This window comes from Pseudophryne corroboree, chromosome 7, assembly GCF_028390025.1.
Source record: "Pseudophryne corroboree isolate aPseCor3 chromosome 7, aPseCor3.hap2, whole genome shotgun sequence".
In the NCBI taxonomy this organism is placed as follows: Eukaryota; Metazoa; Chordata; class Amphibia; order Anura; family Myobatrachidae; genus Pseudophryne; species Pseudophryne corroboree.
In genome coordinates this window covers 27,739,858-27,758,628 of record NC_086450.1, presented here as the reverse complement: position 1 = coordinate 27,758,628, position 18,771 = coordinate 27,739,858, and the positions used below count along the sequence as shown (strand labels likewise).

Genomic DNA, 18,771 nt, shown 5'->3' with positions numbered 1-18,771 from the left:
CTAGCATTACTGCCTCACAGCACTAAGGTCTTGAGTGCAACTGAGGTCTTGAGTTCAATTCCCTATGTTTGCATGGACCTCTCCTGTACTTTGGCCGGTATTCAATTAGCCCTGATAATTTTTCTCCTGAAAAAAAGAGGGCTGATAGCGCAATTTTTGACCGATGGTCATTATGGGGCAATCCAATTAAAGCTTGGTTTTTGGGGGGAGAAAAATGTCCCATTTTCATGCAATAACACATGGGATCTGAGATAAGCATCCGGGCTCATGTGTTATTGTGGCTGTGAGGGATGGTTACCGGGGATTATGCTTTGCGTGCCTAAGCATGGACTGATGTGAATGGCCAATCATTTTCTGTTAAGCACTATATACACACACACACACACACACACACACACACACACACACACACACACACACACACACACACACACACATATATATACACACACACACACACACACACACACACACACACACACACACACTATATATATATATATATATATACTAATAAAAAAGAAAGTTAAACACATCTGCATTGCATAGGAGGGTTGCTGGTATAAACTTTTGTATTTGCTTCATACAAATTAATGCATGAAATCCAATGGTTGATATAATAAAACGCCCACAGTTAATACATTGTTTATACAATAACACAATTCATAAAATAATATAGTTAATAAAAGAACAACATTCTTACTCAGAATCCATTTGGCTACGGATGAGCATACTAATGACATGAAACATGTGTAGTTTATACCCATAAATTGGGTATTCATCCAGCCTTGATTTATTTCTTGATATGCTGAAACTCCTATCTTTTTCTTATACTCACGTGGGACAGCGATGGGGTCCAATGTCACCCCACATACCTGTAACAGCAATGTGGGGGCAAAGTACTTTTATTATTGGTGCTAGAATATGTGCTATTATTGGAGGTGGGAACAGACAGCCCTTAGCTGGTGTCAGTACTAAACAAATGACATTTTCATAGCCTTAAATATGGGTTGGAAACGATACTTTGGGGGATACTATATAAATTGGATTTGATAAATAGGCTCCTTGGTGTGTATGGGGAATGGTGGTGTGCTCTGACTTAATGCAGGAGATATCTGCAATGCATTCTGCATTCTAGCCTTGGTAAATAGCAATTGTCCTTAATGTAGTGATAATCCTGCAGAAGCTGCTGTTTGCACAAGGATGACGGGACAGAGAGGCATGATAACTAAACTAAGCCAATTATACTCATTCACTTGGAAAGAGAACAGAAGGGAAGAGAGCTTAATGGGGCACCCCTAAAACTCATTAAAGAGAAAAGACAAGTGTTAAGAGAGGAACTTAAAGAAAATGACTGGGATGTAATGAAGTCCCAGTTCGGGGGCCGTGCGGGATGCTGGCCAAACTCGGATGTTTTTTAAATGGGCAATCACGCCCAGTGCCTGGTTTAGCCTTGTAAATGATTGCCCCTTTAAAAAACGTCAGAGTACAGCCAGTGTCCCGCACTTGGACTTCATCATCTACCAGCCAAATGGCCAATATATCCAAGGTTTCCCATTTCACACTGTTCATATAAATCATCCTTTCATGCTTCCAACACGACACTCCCGCTGCTGGGAAACTCCTACTATGTACAAACACAGGATTGTAGGGGACGCGCATCATTCATTGTCGGAGCCTCCACACTGAACAATATCAATGATATATCGTTCCTTTTTTAATGATATCTTTCATATTTTTCTAAAAGTGTCGCCCAGTGTGTAGAGCCCTTAAGAGTGGGAACCTATCACCATATCTATAGTATGTGCCTAATGTATATCCACTGACAGAAATATAATCCTACATCTACAATAAGAAATAAATATTTAGGTAATCCCACTTCTATCACACCGGTAACGATGCTCCATATCCTTTTATGTTTTAAATCAAGTATATTTTTATTATTTCTTGGTTAACACACATAGGTATAAACAAAAATATGCAAAACGGACAAAAAAAACAAAAATGTGCATTTAATGTGAGAGATCACCGAGCAAAGATGTTGGCATAGGGGGTCATTCCAAGTTGATTGCTAGCTGCATTTGTTTGCAGTGCAGCGATCAGGCTAAAAAAAAGGCAGTTCTGCGCATGCGTATGCGGCGCAATGCGCACGCTTGACGTACGGGCACAACGAATTATGTAGTTTTGCACAGGGTCTAGCGATGCATTTCAGTCGCACTGCTTGCCGCAGAGTGATTGACATGAAGTGGGCGTTTCTAGGTGGCAACTGACCGTTTTCAGGGAGTGTGCAGAAAAATGCAGGCGTGCCAGGAAAAACGCAGGCGTGGCTGGGTGAACGCTGGGCGGGTTTGTGATGTAAAATCCGGAACTGAATAGTCTGAAGTGGACGCAAACACTGAGTAGGTCTAGAGCTACTCTGAAACTACACTAAAAATTTTTGTAGCCGCTCTGCGATACAACCGTTCGCAATTCTGCTAAGCTAAAATACACTCCCAGTGGGCGGTGGCATAGCGTTTGCACGGCTGCTAAAAACTGCTGGCGAGCGATCAACTCGGAATGACCCCCATAGTTGTACTCAATACAATATACAGCACAGAACCATCACTATACAAGTTAGGCTACAACATGCAATTTCGGGTGAGGAATTTGAGATTAGGATAAATCGCATATATATAGAGTAGAGAATAGTCCTGCATGGCAATATTAATAGAAACAAGTCAATATGTACATAAACATGGAGGCAGGCCGGTGTGTGCTGGGGCCAAGAGGTTGGTTAATAAATCAGAAACGCAATGTTATTTAAGCACTGGAATCAGGGATATATTGAGAATTCTTCTAGAGTCCCCTGATCTTATCATATTTCACGGAGCATTTACGGTTGGCGTACATACATTACATTTGGCGCTCATGAGAAAGTGTGATGTAGACTAACGTCACCCAGGCTGCAGAGGAGGGAGGGTCGTGGCCCATCCAGGTACAAGCTATACAGACACGAGACAATGTAAGGAGATTATTAACGTATAGCCGGAGATGGACGGAGAGAGAATCTTGCAGATACAACCCAAATACACAAATACGAGGGTTCATTAGAGGGATCTGAATACCAGTGTTATGTACACATGTCGTTACTTCCTCCCAAAAAGCACAAACCCGTGGCACAACCAGAGCAAGTACCAGAAACCAGCACTCAGGACAATAATACTCCATATCCTTATGCGATGTATCATTCACCACAGAGTGAAGGTAGACGTATGAAACTTCTACTACCCCTTTCACACCGCCTGAGGCAGGTCGCACACGGGATCCTGACACGGGAGCTTCCAGGGTGCGGACCGCCTCAGGAACCCCGACGCCGAATGTCTGCAACCCGGGATATTGCCAGGTCGGTGACCTCAGCGGTGACGCAGCAGGGGTGGCGCTTGGTGATCACATGATCTCCAAGCATCGCCCGTACACACACAGTGAACGGGAAACGGGTTGCATCATCCTGGCTACCGCTCAACCGCACAGCGAGACGGGTTGAACATGTATTCAACCCTGCTCGCTACTAGGAGTGAAATACCGGGTCACTCAAGCCAGTATTTCAACCCTTGCACCTTTCAGACCGCGAACACGGGTAATGCGCGCTCATGTGCCATTGCGGGTAAAAAGGGTTAAATAGGGAATATAAGGTATATTTGTGATTCTGGGAGTGTTATAATCTGACCTCTTCTCTAGATGTAGTCAGCGCGGCGACTCATTATTCCATGATGATCATTTAGCTGCCACAACTAGTAGCATTGCATGTTTTCTTAGTTCCCTTGTTATTAGGCGATTATAAGCCTGTGTCATATCGTTTTACTGATTTTCCTCTTAAATCTGTAACTATTATAATGCTATAATGGGAATATGTATATCACTTATGATGGGATTTCTGTTTCTGTCTCATATACAATGGGTCTAATTCAGAGTTGATCGCAGCAGAAAATTTGTTAGCAATTGGGCAAAACCATGGCCCTCATTCCGAGTTGTTCGCTCGTTATTATTTTTTCGCAACGGAGCGACTAGTCGCTAATACGCATGCGCAATGTTCGCAGTGCGTCTGCGCCAAGTAAATTTGCTAATAAGTTTGGTATTTTACTCACGGCTTTATGAAGAAATTTCTTCGTTCTGGTGATCGGAGTGTGATTGACAGGAAGTGGGTGTTTCTGGGCAGAAACTGGCCGTTTTATGGGTGTGTGTGAAAAAACGCTACCGTTTCTGGGAAAAACGCGGGAGTGGCTGGAGAAACGGGGGAGTGTCTGGGCGAACGCTGGGTGTGTTTGTGACGTCAAACCAAGAACGAAACTGACTGAACTGATCGCAGTGTAGGAGTAAGTCTGGAGCTACTCAGAAACTGCTAAGAAGTGTCTATTCGCAATTCTGCTAATCTTTCGTTCGCAATTTTAAGATGCTAAGATACACTCCCAGTAGGCGGCAGCTTAGCGTGTGCAAAGCTGCTAAAAGCAGCTAGCGAGCGAACAACTCGGAATGAGGGCCCATGGCCCTCATTCCGAGTTGTTCGCTCTGTATTTTTCATCGCATCGCAGTGAAAATCCGCTTAGTACGCATGCGCAATGTTCGCACTGCGACTGCGCCAAGTAACTTTACTATGAAGAAAGTATTTTTACTCACGCCTTTTTCTTCGCTCCGGCGATCGTAATGTGATTGACAGGAAATGGGTGTTACTGGGCGGAAACACGGCGTTTCTGGGGCGTGTGGCTGAAAACGCTACCGTTTCCGGAAAAAACGCAGGAGTGGCCGGAGAAACGGTGGGAGTGCCTGGGCGAACGCTGGGTGTGTTTGTGACGTCAACCAGGAACGACAAGCACTGAAATGATCGCACAGGCAGAGTAAGTCTGGAGCTACTCTGAAACTGCTAAGTAGTTAGTAATCGCATTATTGCGAATACATCGGTCGCAATTTTAAGAAGCTAAGATTCACTCCCAGTAGGCGGCGGCTTAGCGTGTGTAACTCTGCTAAATTCGCCTTGCGACCGATCAACTCGGAATGAGGGCCCATGTGCAGTGCAGGTGGTGCAGATGTAACATGTGCAGAGAGCATTAGATTTGGGTGGGGTGTGTTCAAACTGAAATCTAAATAGCAGTGTATAAATAAAGCAGTATTTACCCTGCACAGAAACAATATAACCCACCCAAATCTAACTCTCTCTGCACATGTTACATCTGCCACACCTGCAGTGCACATGATTTTGCCCAACTGCTAACAAATTTGCTGCTACGATCACGAATTACCCCCAATATACCGTAGGTCCTTTTACATCAATGCACTCTCAGCACTCACTCCCCAGCGCTGTGTACATCAACACTCTCTCTCCCCAGTACTGTGTACATCAACACTCACTCTCCCCAGTACTGTGTACTGTACATCAACACTCTCTCTCCCCAGCACTGTGTACATCATCACTCTCTCTCCCCAGCGCTGTGTACATCAACACTCTCTCTCCCCAGCACTGTGTACATCAACACTCTCTCTCCCCAGCGCTGTGTACATCAAGACTCTCTCTCCCCAGCGCTGTGTACATCATCACTCTCTCTCCCCAGCACTGTGTACATCAACACTCTCTCTCCCCAGCGCTGTGTACATCAAGACTCTCTCTCCCCAGCCCTGTGTACATCATCACTCTCTCTCCCCAGCGCTGTGTACATCAACACTCTCTCTCCCCAGCACTGTGTACATCAACACTCTCTCTCCCCAGCGCTGTGTACATCAACACTCTCTCTCCCCAGCGCTGTGTACATCAACACTCTCTCTACCCAGCACTGTGTACATCAACACTCTCTCTACCCAGCACTGTGTACATCATCACTCTCTCTCCCCAGCACTGTGTACATCGGCCCTCATTCCGAGTCGTTCGCTCTGTATATTTCATCGCATCGCAGTGAAATTCCGCTTAGTACGCATGCGCAATATTCGCACTGCGACTGCGCCAAGTAATTTAACAATGAAGATAGTATTTTTACTCACGGCTTTTTCTTCGCTCCGGCGATCGTAATGTGATTGACAGGAAATGGGTGTTACTGGGCGGAAACACGGCGTTTCATGGGCGTGTGGTTAAAAACGCTACCGTTTCCGGAAAAAACGCAGGAGTGGCCGGAGAAACGGAGGAGTGTCTGGGCGAACGCTGGGTGTGTTTATGACGTCAAACCAGGAACGACAAGCACTGAACTGATCGCAGATGCCGAGTAAGTCTGAAGCTACTCTGAAACTGCTAAGTAGTTTGTAATCGCAATATTGCGAATACATCGGTCGCAATTTTAAGAAGCTAAGATTCACTCCCAGTAGGCGGCGGCTTAGCGTGTGTAACTCTGCTAAAATCGCCTTGCGAGCGATCAACTCGGAATGAGGGCCATCATCACTCTCTCTCCCCAGTACTGTGTACATCATCACTCTCTCTCCCCAGCGCTGTGTACATCAACACTCTCTCTCCCCAGCGCTGTGTACATCAACACTCTCTCTCCCCAGCACTGTGTACATCAACACTCTCTCTCCCCAGCACTGTGTACATCAACACATTCTCTACCCAGCACTGTGTACATCATCACTCTCTCTCCCCAGTACTGTGTACATCAACACTCTCTCTACCCAGCACTGTGTACATCAACACTCTCTCTACCCAGCACTGTGTACATCATCACTCTCTCTCCCCAGTACTGTGTACATCAACACTCTCTCTCCCCAGTACTGTGTACATCAACACTCTCTCTACCCAGCACTGTGTACATCATCACTCTCTCTCCCCAGTGCTGTGTACATCAACACTCTCTCTACCCAGCACTGTGTACATCATCACTCTCTCTCCCCAGCGCTGTGTACATAATCACTCTCTCTCCCCAGTACTGTGTACATCAACACTCTCTCTACCCAGCACTGTGTACATCATCACTCTCTCTCCCCAGCGCTGTGTACATCAACACTCTCTCTACCCAGCACTGTGTACATCATCACTCTCTCTCCCCAGCGCTGTGTACATCAACACTCTCTCTCCCCAGCGCTGTGTACATCAACACTCTCTCCCCCAGCACTGTGTACATCAACACTCTCTCTCCCCAGCGCTGTGTACATCAACACTCTCCCCAGCACAGTGTACATCAACACTCTCTCTCCCCAGCACTGTGTACATCATCAATCTCTCTCCCCAGCACTGTGTACATCAACACTCTCTCTCCCCAGCACTGTGTACATCAACACTCTCTCTCCCCAGTACTGTGTACATCAACACTCTCTCCCCCAGCACTGTGTACATCAACACTCTCTCTCCCCCAGCACTGTGTACATCAACACTCTCTCTCCCCAGTACTGTGTACATCAACACTCTCTCTCCCCCAGCACTGTGTACATCAACACTCTCTCCCCCAGCACTGTGTACATCAACACTCTCTCTCTCCCCAGTGCTGTGTACATCAACACTCTCTCCCCCAGCACTGTGTACATCAACACTCTATCTCTCCCCAGTGCTGTGTACATCAACACTCTCTCTCCCCAGCACTGTGTACATCAACACTCTCTCCCCCAGCACTGTGTACATCAACACTCTCTCCCCCAGCACTGTGTACATCAACACTCTCTCTCTCCCCAGTGCTGTGTACATCAACACTCTCTCCCCCAGCACTGTGTACATCAACACTCTATCTCTCCCCAGTGCTGTGTACATCAACACTCTCTCCCCCAGCAATGTGTACATCAACACTCTCTCCCCCAGCACTGTGTACATCAACACTCTCTCTCCCCAGTGCTGTGTACATCATTACTCTCCACCAGCACTGTGTACATCAACACTGTCTCCCCAGCGCTGTATACATCATCACTCTCTCTCCCCAGTGCTGTGTACATCAACACTCTCTCTCCCCAGCGCTGTGTACATCAACACTCTCTCTCCCCAGCTCTGTGTACATCAACACTCTCTCTCCCCAGCGCTGTGTACATCAACACTCTCTCTCCCCAAGCACTGTGTACATCAACACTCTCTCTCCCCAGCACTGTGTACATCAACACTCTCTCTCCCCCAGCACTGTGTACATCAACACTCTCTCCCCCAGCACTGTGTACATCAACACTCTCTCTCTCCCCAGTGCTGTGTACATCAACAATCTCTCTCCCCAGCACTGTGTACATCAACACTCTCTCCCCCAGCACTGTGTACATCAACACTCTCTCCCCCAGCACTGTGTACATCAACACTCTCTCTCCCCAGTGCTGTGTACATCAACACTTTCTCTCCCCAGCGCTGTGTACATAAACACTCTCTCTCCCCAGCGCTGTGTACATCAACACTCTCTCTCCAGCACTGTGTACATCAACACTCTCTCTCCCCCAGCACTTTGTACATCATCACTCTCTCTCCCCCAGCACTGTGTACATCAACACTCTCTCTCTCCCCAGTGCTGTGTACATCAACACTCTCTCCCCCAGCACTGTGTACATCAACACTCTCTCTCCCCAGCACTGTGTACATCATTACTCTCCACCAGCACTGTGTACATCAACATTGTCTCCCCAGCGCTGTATACATCATCATTCTCTTTCCCCAGTGCTGTGTACATCAACACTCTCTCTCCCCAGCGCTGTGTACATCAACACTCTCTCTCCCCAGCTCTGTGTACATCAACACTCTCTCTCCCCAGCGCTGTGTACATCATCACTCTCTCTCCCCAGCGCTGTGTACATCAACACTCTCCCCAGCGCTGTGTACATCAACACTCTCTCCCCCAGCACTGTGTACATCAACACTCTGTCTCCCCAGCGCTGTGTACATCAACACTCTCCCCAGCACAGTGTACATCAACACTCTCTCTCCCCAGCACTGTGTACATCATCAATCTCTCTCCCCCAGCACTGTGTACATCATCACTCTCTCTCCCCAGCGCTGTGTACATCAACACTCTCTCTCCCCAGCGCTGTGTACATCAACACTCTCTCCCCCAGCACTGTGTACATCAACACTCTCTCTCCCCAGCGCTGTGTACATCAACACTCTCCCCAGCACAGTGTACATCAACACTCTCTCTCCCCAGCACTGTGTACATCATCAATCTCTCTCCCCCAGCACTGTGTACATCAACACTCTCTCTCCCCAGCACTGTGTACATCAACACTCTCTCTCCCCAGTACTGTGTACATCAACACTCTCTCCCCCAGCACTGTGTACATCAACACTCTCTCCCCAGTACTGTGTACATCAACACTCTCTCTCCCCCAGCACTGTGTACATCAACACTCTCTCCCCCAGCACTGTGTACATCAACACTCTCTCTCTCTCCCCAGTGCTGTGTACATCAACACTCTCTCCCCCAGCGCTGTGTACATCAACACTCTCTCCCCCAGCACTGTGTACATCAACACTCTCTCTCCCCAGCGCTGTGTACATCAACACTCTCCCCAGCACAGTGTACATCAACACTCTCTCTCCCCAGCACTGTGTACATCATCAATCTCTCTCCCCCAGCACTGTGTACATCAACACTCTCTCTCTCCCCAGTGCTGTGTACATCAACACTCTCTCCCCCAGCACTGTGTACATCAACACTCTCTCTCCCCAGTGATGTGTACATCATTACTCTCCACCAGCACTGTGTACATCAACACTGTCTCCCCAGCGCTGTATACATCATCACTCTCTCTCCCCAGTGCTGTGTACATCAACACTCTCTCTCCCCAGCGCTGTGTACATCAACACTCTCTCTCCCCCAGCACTGTGTACATCAACACTCTCTCTCCCCAGCGCTGTGTACATCAACACTCTCTCTCCCCCAGCACTGTGTACATCAACACTCTCTCCCCCAGCACTGTGTACATCAACACTCTCTCTCTCCCCAGTGCTGTGTACATCAACACTTTCTCTCCCCAGCACTGTGTACATCAACACTCTCTCCCCCAGCACTGTGTACATCAACACTCTCTCCCCCAGCACTGTGTACATCAACACTCTCTCTCCCCAGTGCTGTGTACATCAACACTTTCTCTCCCCAGCGCTGTGTACATCAACACTCTCTCTCCCCAGCGCTGTGTACATCAACACTCTCTTTCTCCAGCACTGTGTACATCAACACTCTCTCTCCCCCAGCACTGTGTACATCATCACTCTCTCTCCCCCAGCACTGTGTACATCATTACTCTCCACCAGCACTGTGTACATCAACACTGTCTCCCCAGCGCTGTATACATCATCATTCTCTTTCCCCAGTGCTGTGTACATCAACACTCTCTCTCCCCAGCGCTGTGTACATCAACACTCTCTCTCCCCAGCTCTGTGTACATCAACACTCTCTCTCCCCAGCGCTGTGTACATCATCACTCTCTCTCCCCAGCGCTGTGTACATCAACACTCTCTCTCCCCAGCGCTGTGTACATCAACACTCTCTCCCCCAGCACTGTGTACATCAACACTCTCTCTCCCCAGCGCTGTGTACATCAACACTCTCCCCAGCACAGTGTACATCAACACTCTCTCTCCCCAGCACTGTGTACATCATCAATCTCTCTCCCCCAGCACTGTGTACATCATCACTCTCTCTCCCCAGCGCTGTGTACATCAACACTCTCTCTCCCCAGCGCTGTGTACATCAACACTCTCTCCCCCAGCACTGTGTACATCAACACTCTCTCTCCCCAGCGCTGTGTACATCAACACTCTCCCCAGCACAGTGTACATCAACACTCTCTCTCCCCAGCACTGTGTACATCATCAATCTCTCTCCCCCAGCACTGTGTACATCAACACTCTCTCTCCCCAGCACTGTGTACATCAACACTCTCTCTCCCCAATACTGTGTACATCAACACTCTCTCCCCCAGCACTGTGTACATCAACACTCTCTCCCCCAGCACTGTGTACATCAACACTCTCTCTCCCTAGTACTGTGTACATCAACACTCTCTCTCCCCCAGCACTGTGTACATCAACACTCTCTCCCCCAGCACTGTGTACATCAACACTCTCTCTCTCCCCAGTGCTGTGTACATCAACACTCTCTCCCCCAGCACTGTGTACATCAACACTCTCTCTCCCCAGTGATGTGTACATCATTACTCTCCACCAGCACTGTGTACATCAACACTGTCTCCCCAGCGCTGTATACATCATCACTCTCTCTCCCCAGTGCTGTGTACATCAACACTCTCTCTCCCCAGCGCTGTGTACATCAACACTCTCTCTCCCCCAGCACTGTGTACATCAACACTCTCTCTCCCCAGCGCTGTGTACATCAACACTCTCTCTCCCCCAGCACTGTGTACATCAACACTCTCTCCCCCAGCACTGTGTACATCAACACTCTCTCTCTCCCCAGTGCTGTGTACATCAACACTTTCTCTCCCCAGCACTGTGTACATCAACACTCTCTCCCCCAGCACTGTGTACATCAACACTCTCTCCCCCAGCACTGTGTACATCAACACTCTCTCTCCCCAGTGCTGTGTACATCAACACTTTCTCTCCCCAGCGCTGTGTACATCAACACTCTCTCTCCCCAGCGCTGTGTACATCAACACTCTCTTTCTCCAGCACTGTGTACATCAACACTCTCTCTCCCCCAGCACTGTGTACATCATCACTCTCTCTCCCCCAGCACTGTGTACATCATTACTCTCCACCAGCACTGTGCACATCAACACTGTCTCCCCAGCGCTGTATACATCATCACTCTCTCTCCCCAGTGCTGTGTACATCAACACTATCTCTCCCCAGCGCTGTGTACATCAACACTCTCTCTCCCCAGCTCTGTGTACATCAACACTCTCTCTCCCCAGCGCTGTGTAAATCAACACTCTCTCTCTCCCCCAGCACTGTGTACATCAACACTCTCTCTACCCAGCGCTGTGTACATCATCACTCTCTCTCCCCAGCGCTGTGTACATCAACACTCTCTCTCCCCAGCACTGTGTACATCATCACTCTCTCTACCCAGCGCTGTGTACATCATCACTCTCTCTCCCCAGCACTGTGTACATCAACACTCTCTCTCCCACAGCGCTGTGTACATCAACACTCTCTCCCCAGCACTGTGTACATCAACACTGTCTCTACCCCAGCACTGTGTACATCAACACTCTCTCTCTCCAGCGCTGTGTACATCAACACTCTCTCTCCCCAGCTGTGTACATCAACACTCTCTCTCCCCAGCGCTGTGTACATCAACACTCTCTCTCCACAGCGCAGTGTACATCAACACTCTCTCCCCAGCGCTGTGTACATCAACACTCTCTCTCCCCAGCATTATGTACATCAATACTGTCTCTCCCCAGTGCTGTGTACATCAACACTCTCTCTCCCCAGCTGGGTACATCAACACTCTCTCTCCCCAGCTGTGTACATCAACACTCTCTCTCCCCCAGCACTGTGTACATCAAGACTCTCTCCCCCCCCCAGCGCTGTGTACATCAACACTCTCTCTCCCCAGTGCTGTGTACATCAACACTCTCTCTCCCCAGCGCTGTGTACATCAACACTCTCTCTCCCCCAGGACTGTGTACATCAACACTCTCTCTCCCCAGCGCTGTGTACATCAACACTCTCTCTCCCCAGTACTGTGTACATCAACACTCTCTCTACCCAGCACTGTGTACATCATCACTCTCTCTCCCCAGCGCTGTGTACATCAACACTCTCTCTACCCAGCACTGTGTACATCAACACTCTCTCTCTCCCCAGTGCTGTGTACATCAACAATCTCTCTCCCCAGCACTGTGTACATCAACACTCTCTCCCCCAGCACTGTGTACATCAACACTCTCTCCCCCAGCACTGTGTACATCAACACTCTCTCTCCCCAGTGCTGTGTACATCAACACTTTCTCTCCCCAGCGCTGTGTACATCAACACTCTCTCTCCCCAGCGCTGTGTACATCAACACTCTCTCTCTCCGGCACTGTGTACATCAACACTCTCTCTCCCCCAGCACTTTGTACATCATCACTCTCTCTCCCCCAGCACTGTGTACATCATTACTCTCCACCAGCACTGTGTACATCAACACTGTCTCCCCAGCGCTGTATACATCACCATTCTCTTTCCCCAGTGCTGTGTACATCAACACTCTCTCTCCCCAGCGCTGTGTACATCAACACTCTCTCTCCCCAGCTCTGTGTACATCAACACTCTCTCTCCCCAGCGCTGTGTACATCATCACTCTCTCTCCCCAGCGCTGTGTACATCAACACTCTCTCTCTCCCCAGCGCTGTGTACATCAACACTCTCTCCCCCAGCACTGTGTACATCAACACTCTCTCTCCCCAGCGCTGTGTACATCAACACTCTCCCCAGCACAGTGTACATCAACACTCTCTCTCCCCAGCACTGTGTACATCATCAATCTCTCTCCCCCAGCACTGTGTACATCATCACTCTCTCTCCCCAGCGCTGTGTACATCAACACTCTCTCTCCCCAGCGCTGTGTACATCAACACTCTCTCCCCCAGCACTGTGTACATCAACACTCTCTCTCCCCCAGCACTGTGTACATCAAGACTCTCTCCCCCCCAGCGCTGTGTACATCAACACTCTCTCTCCCCAGTGCTGTGTACATCAACACTCTCTCCCCAGCGCTGTGTACATCAACACTCTCTCTCCCCCAGGACTGTGTACATCAACACTCTCTCTCCCCAGCGCTGTGTACATCAACACTCTCTCTCCCCAGTACTGTGTACATCAACACTCTCTCTACCCAGCACTGTGTACATCATCACTCTCTCTCCCCAGCGCTGTGTACATCAACACTCTCTCTACCCAGCACTGTGTACATCATCACTCTCTCTCCCCAGCGCTGTGTACATCAACACTCTCTCTCCCCAGCGCTGTGTACATCAAAACTCTCTCTCCCCAGCGCTGTGTACATCAACACTCTCTCCCCCCAGCACTGTGTACATCAACACTCTCTCTCCCCAGTGCTGTGTACATCAACACTCTCCCCAGCACAGTGTACATCAACACTCTCTCTCCCCAGCACTGTGTACATCATCAATCTCTCTCCCCAGCACTGTGTACATCAACACTCTCTCTCCCCAGCACTGTGTACATCAACACTCTCTCTCCCCAGTACTGTGTACATCAACACTCTCTCCCCCAGCACTGTGTACATCAACACTCTCTCCCCCAGCACTGTGTACATCAACACTCTCTCTCCCCAGTACTGTGTACATCAACACTCTCTCTCCCCAGCACTGTGTACATCAACACTGTCTCCCCAGCGCTGTATACATCACCATTCTCTTTCCCCAGTGCTGTGTACATCAACACTCTCTCTCCCCAGCGCTGTGTACATCAACACTCTCTCTCCCCAGCTCTGTGTACATCAACACTCTCTCTCCCCAGCGCTGTGTACATCATCACTCTCTCTCCCCAGCGCTGTGTACATCAACACTCTCTCTCTCCCCAGCGCTGTGTACATCAACACTCTCTCCCCGAGCACTGTGTACATCAACACTCTCTCTCCCCAGCGCTGTGTACATCAACACTCTCCCCAGCACAGTGTACATCAACACTCTCTCTCCCCAGCACTGTGTACATCATCAATCTCTCTCCCCCAGCACTGTGTACATCATCACTCTCTCTCCCCAGCGCTGTGTACATCAACACTCTCTCTCCCCAGCGCTGTGTACATCAACACTCTCTCCCCCAGCACTGTGTACATCAACACTCTCTCTCCCCCAGCACTGTGTACATCAAGACTCTCTCCCCCCCCCAGCGCTGTGTACATCAACACTCTCTCTCCCCAGTGCTGTGTACATCAACACTCTCTCTCCCCAGCGCTGTGTACATCAACACTCTCTCTCCCCCAGGACTGTGTACATCAACACTCTCTCTCCCCAGCGCTGTGTACATCAACACTCTCTCTCCCCAGTACTGTGTACATCAACACTCTCTCTACCCAGCACTGTGTACATCATCACTCTCTCTCCCCAGCGCTGTGTACATCAACACTCTCTCTACCCAGCACTGTGTACATCATCACTCTCTCTCCCCAGCGCTGTGTACATCAACACTCTCTCTCCCCAGCGCTGTGTACATCAAAACTCTCTCTCCCCAGTGCTGTGTACATCAACACTCTCTCCCCCCAGCACTGTGTACATCAACACTCTCTCTCCCCAGTGCTGTGTACATCAACACTCTCCCCAGCACAGTGTACATCAACACTCTCTCTCCCCAGCACTGTGTACATCATCAATCTCTCTCCCCAGCACTGTGTACATCAACACTCTCTCTCCCCAGCACTGTGTACATCAACACTCTCTCTCCCCAGTACTGTGTACATCAACACTCTCTCCCCCAGCACTGTGTACATCAACACTCTCTCCCCCAGCACTGTGTACATCAACACTCTCTCTCCCCAGCACTGTGTACATCAACACTCTCTCTCCCCAGCACTGTGTACATCAACACTCTCTCCCCCAGCACTGTGTACATCAACACTCTCTCCCCCAGCACTGTGTACATCAACACTCTCTCCCCCAGCACTGTGTACATCAACACTCTCTCTCCCCAGTGCTGTGTACATCATTACTCTCCACCAGCACTGTGTACATCAACACTGTCTCCCCAGCGCTGTATACATCATCACTCTCTCTCCCCAGTGCTGTGTACATCAACACTCTCTCTCCCCAGCGCTGTGTACATCAACACTCTCTCTCCCCAGCTCTGTGTACATCAACACTCTCTCTCCACAGCGCTGTGTACATCAACACTCTCTCTCCCCCAGCACTGTGTACATCAACACTCTCTCTCCCCAGCGCTGTGTACATCAACACTCTCTCTCCCCCAGCACTGTGTACATCAACACTCTCTCTCCCCAGCGCTGTGTACATCAACACTCTCTCTCCCCAGCACTGTGTACATCAACACTCTCTCCCCCAGCACTGTGTACATCAACACTCTCTCTCTCTCCCCAGTGCTGTGTACATCAACACTCTCTCTCCCCAGCACTGTGTACATCAACACTCTCTCCCCCAGCACTGTGTACATCAACACTCTCTCTCCCCAGTGCTGTGTACATCAACACTTTCTCTCCCCAGCGCTGTGTACATCAACACTCTCTCTCCCCAGTGCTGTGTACATCAACACTCTCTCTCCCCAGCACTGTGTACATCATCACTCTCTCTACCCAGCGCTGTGTACATCATCACTCTCTCTCCCCAGCACTGTGTACATCAACACTCTCTCTCCCCAGCTGTGTACATCAACACTCTCTCTCCCCAGTACTGTGCACATCAACACTCTCTCCCCAGCACTGTGTACATCAACACTGTCTCTACCCCAGCACTGTGTACATCAACACTCTCTCTCCAGCGCTGTGTACATCAACACTCTCTCTCCCCCGCTGTGTACATCAACACTCTCTCTCCCCAGCGCTGTGTACATCAACACTCTCTCTCCACAGCGCTGTGTACATCAACACTCTCTCCCCAGCGCTGTGTACATCAACACTCTCTCTCTCCCCAGCATTATGTACATCAATACTGTCTCTTCCCAGTGCTGTGTACATCAACACTCTCTCTCCCCAGCTGTGTACATCAACACTCTCTCTCCCCAGTACTGTGTACATCAACACTCTCTCTCCCCAGCTGTGTACATCAACACTCTCTCTCCCCCAGCACTGTGTACATCAAGACTCTCTCCCCCCCAGCGCTGTGTACATCAACACTCTCTCTCCCCAGTGCTGTGTACATCAACACTCTCTCTCCCCAGCGCTGTGTACATCAACACTCTCTCTCCCCCAGGACTGTGTACATCAACACTCTCTCTCCCCAGCGCTGTGTACATCAACACTCTCTCTCCCCAGTACTGTGTACATCAACACTCTCTCTACCCAGCACTGTGTACATCATCACTCTCTCTCCCCAGCGCTGTGTACATCAACACTCTCTCTACCCAGCACTGTGTACATTATCACTCTCTCTCCCCAGCGCTGTGTACATCAACACTCTCTCTCCCCAGCGCTGTGTACATCAACACTCTCTCTCCCCAGCGCTGTGTACATCAACACTCTCTCCCCCAGCACTGTGTACATCAACACTCTCTCTCTCTCCCCAGTGCTGTGTACATCAACACTCTCTCTCCCCAGCACTGTGTACATCAACACTCTCTCCCCCAGCACTGTGTACATCAACACTCTCTCCCCCAGCACTGTGTACATCAACACTCTCTCTCCCCAGTGCTGTGTACATCAACACTTTCTCTCCCCAGCGCTGTGTACATCAACACTCTCTCTCCCCAGTGCTGTGTACATCAACACTCTCTCTCCCCAGCACTGTGTACATCATCACTCTCTCTACCCAGCGCTGTGTACATCATCACTCTCTCTCCCCAGCACTGTGTACATCAACACTCTCTCTCCCCAGCTGTGTACATCAACACTCTCTCTCCCCAGTACTGTGTACATCAACACTCTCTCCCCAGCACTGTGTACATCAACACTGTCTCTACCCCAGCACTGTGTACATCAACACTCTCTCTCCAGCGCTGTGTACATCAACACTCTCTCTCCCCCGTTGTGTACATCAACACTCTCTCTCCCCAGCGCTGTGTACATCAACACTCTCTCTCCACAGCGCTGTGTACATCAACACTCTCTCCCCAGCGCTGTGTACATCAACACTCTCTCTCCCCAGCATTATGTACATCAATACTGTCTCTCCCCAGTACTGTGTACATCAACACTCTCTCTCCCCAGCTGTGTACATCAACACTCTCTCTCCCCCAGCACTGTGTACATCAAGACTCCCCCCCCCCCAGCGCTGTGTACATCAACACTCTCTCTCCCCAGTGCTGTGTACATCAACACTCTCTCTCCCCAGCGCTGTGTACATCAACACTCTCTCTCCCCCAGGACTGTGTACATCAACACTCTCTCTCCCCAGCGCTGTGTACATCAACACTCTCTCTCCCCAGTACTGTGTACATCAACACTCTCTCTACCCAGCACTGTGTACATCATCACTCTCTCTCCCCAGCGCTGTGTACATCAACACTCTCTCTACCCAGCACTGTGTACATTATCACTCTCTCTCCCCAGCGCTGTGTACATCAACACTCTCTCTCCCCAGCGCTGTGTACATCAACACTCTCTCTCCCCAGCGCTGTGTACATCAACACTCTCTCCCCCAGCACTGTGTACATCAACACTCTCTCTCTCTCCCCAGTGCTGTGTACATCAACACTCTCTCTCCCCAGCACTGTGTACATCAACACTCTCTCCCCCAGCACTGTGTACATCAACACTCTCTCCCCCAGCACTGTGTACATCAACACTCTCTCTCCCCAGTGCTGTGTACATCAACACTTTCTCTCCCCAGCGCTGTGTACATCAACACTCTCTCTCCCCAGTGCTGTGTACATCAACACTCTCTCTCCCCAGCACTGTGTACATCATCACTCTCTATCCCCAGCGCTGTGTACATCAACACTCTCTCTCCCCAGCGCTGTGTACATCAACACTCTCTCTCCCCAGCGCTGTGTACATCAACACTCTCTCCCCCAGCACTGTGTACATCAACACTCTCTCCCCCAGCACTGTGTACATCAACACTCTCTCTCCCCAGCGCTGTGTACATCAACACTCTCCCCAGCACAGTGTACATCAACACTCTCTCTCCCCAGCACTGTGTACATCATCAATCTCTCTCCCCAGCGCTGTGTACATCAACACTCTCTCTCCCCAGCACTGTGTACATCAACACTCTCTCCCCCAGCACTGTGTACATCAACACTCTCTCCCCCAGCACTGTGTACATCAACACTCT

General features: G+C 49.7%; 1 protein-coding gene across 1 annotated transcript in view; it reads right to left on the bottom strand.

Annotated features, from left to right (window-relative positions):
• SCTR (secretin receptor) overlaps window positions 1-18,771 on the bottom strand; it is a 109,210-nt gene that overhangs the window by 66,175 nt on the left and 24,264 nt on the right. The gene's annotated exons all lie outside the window — the stretch shown is intronic.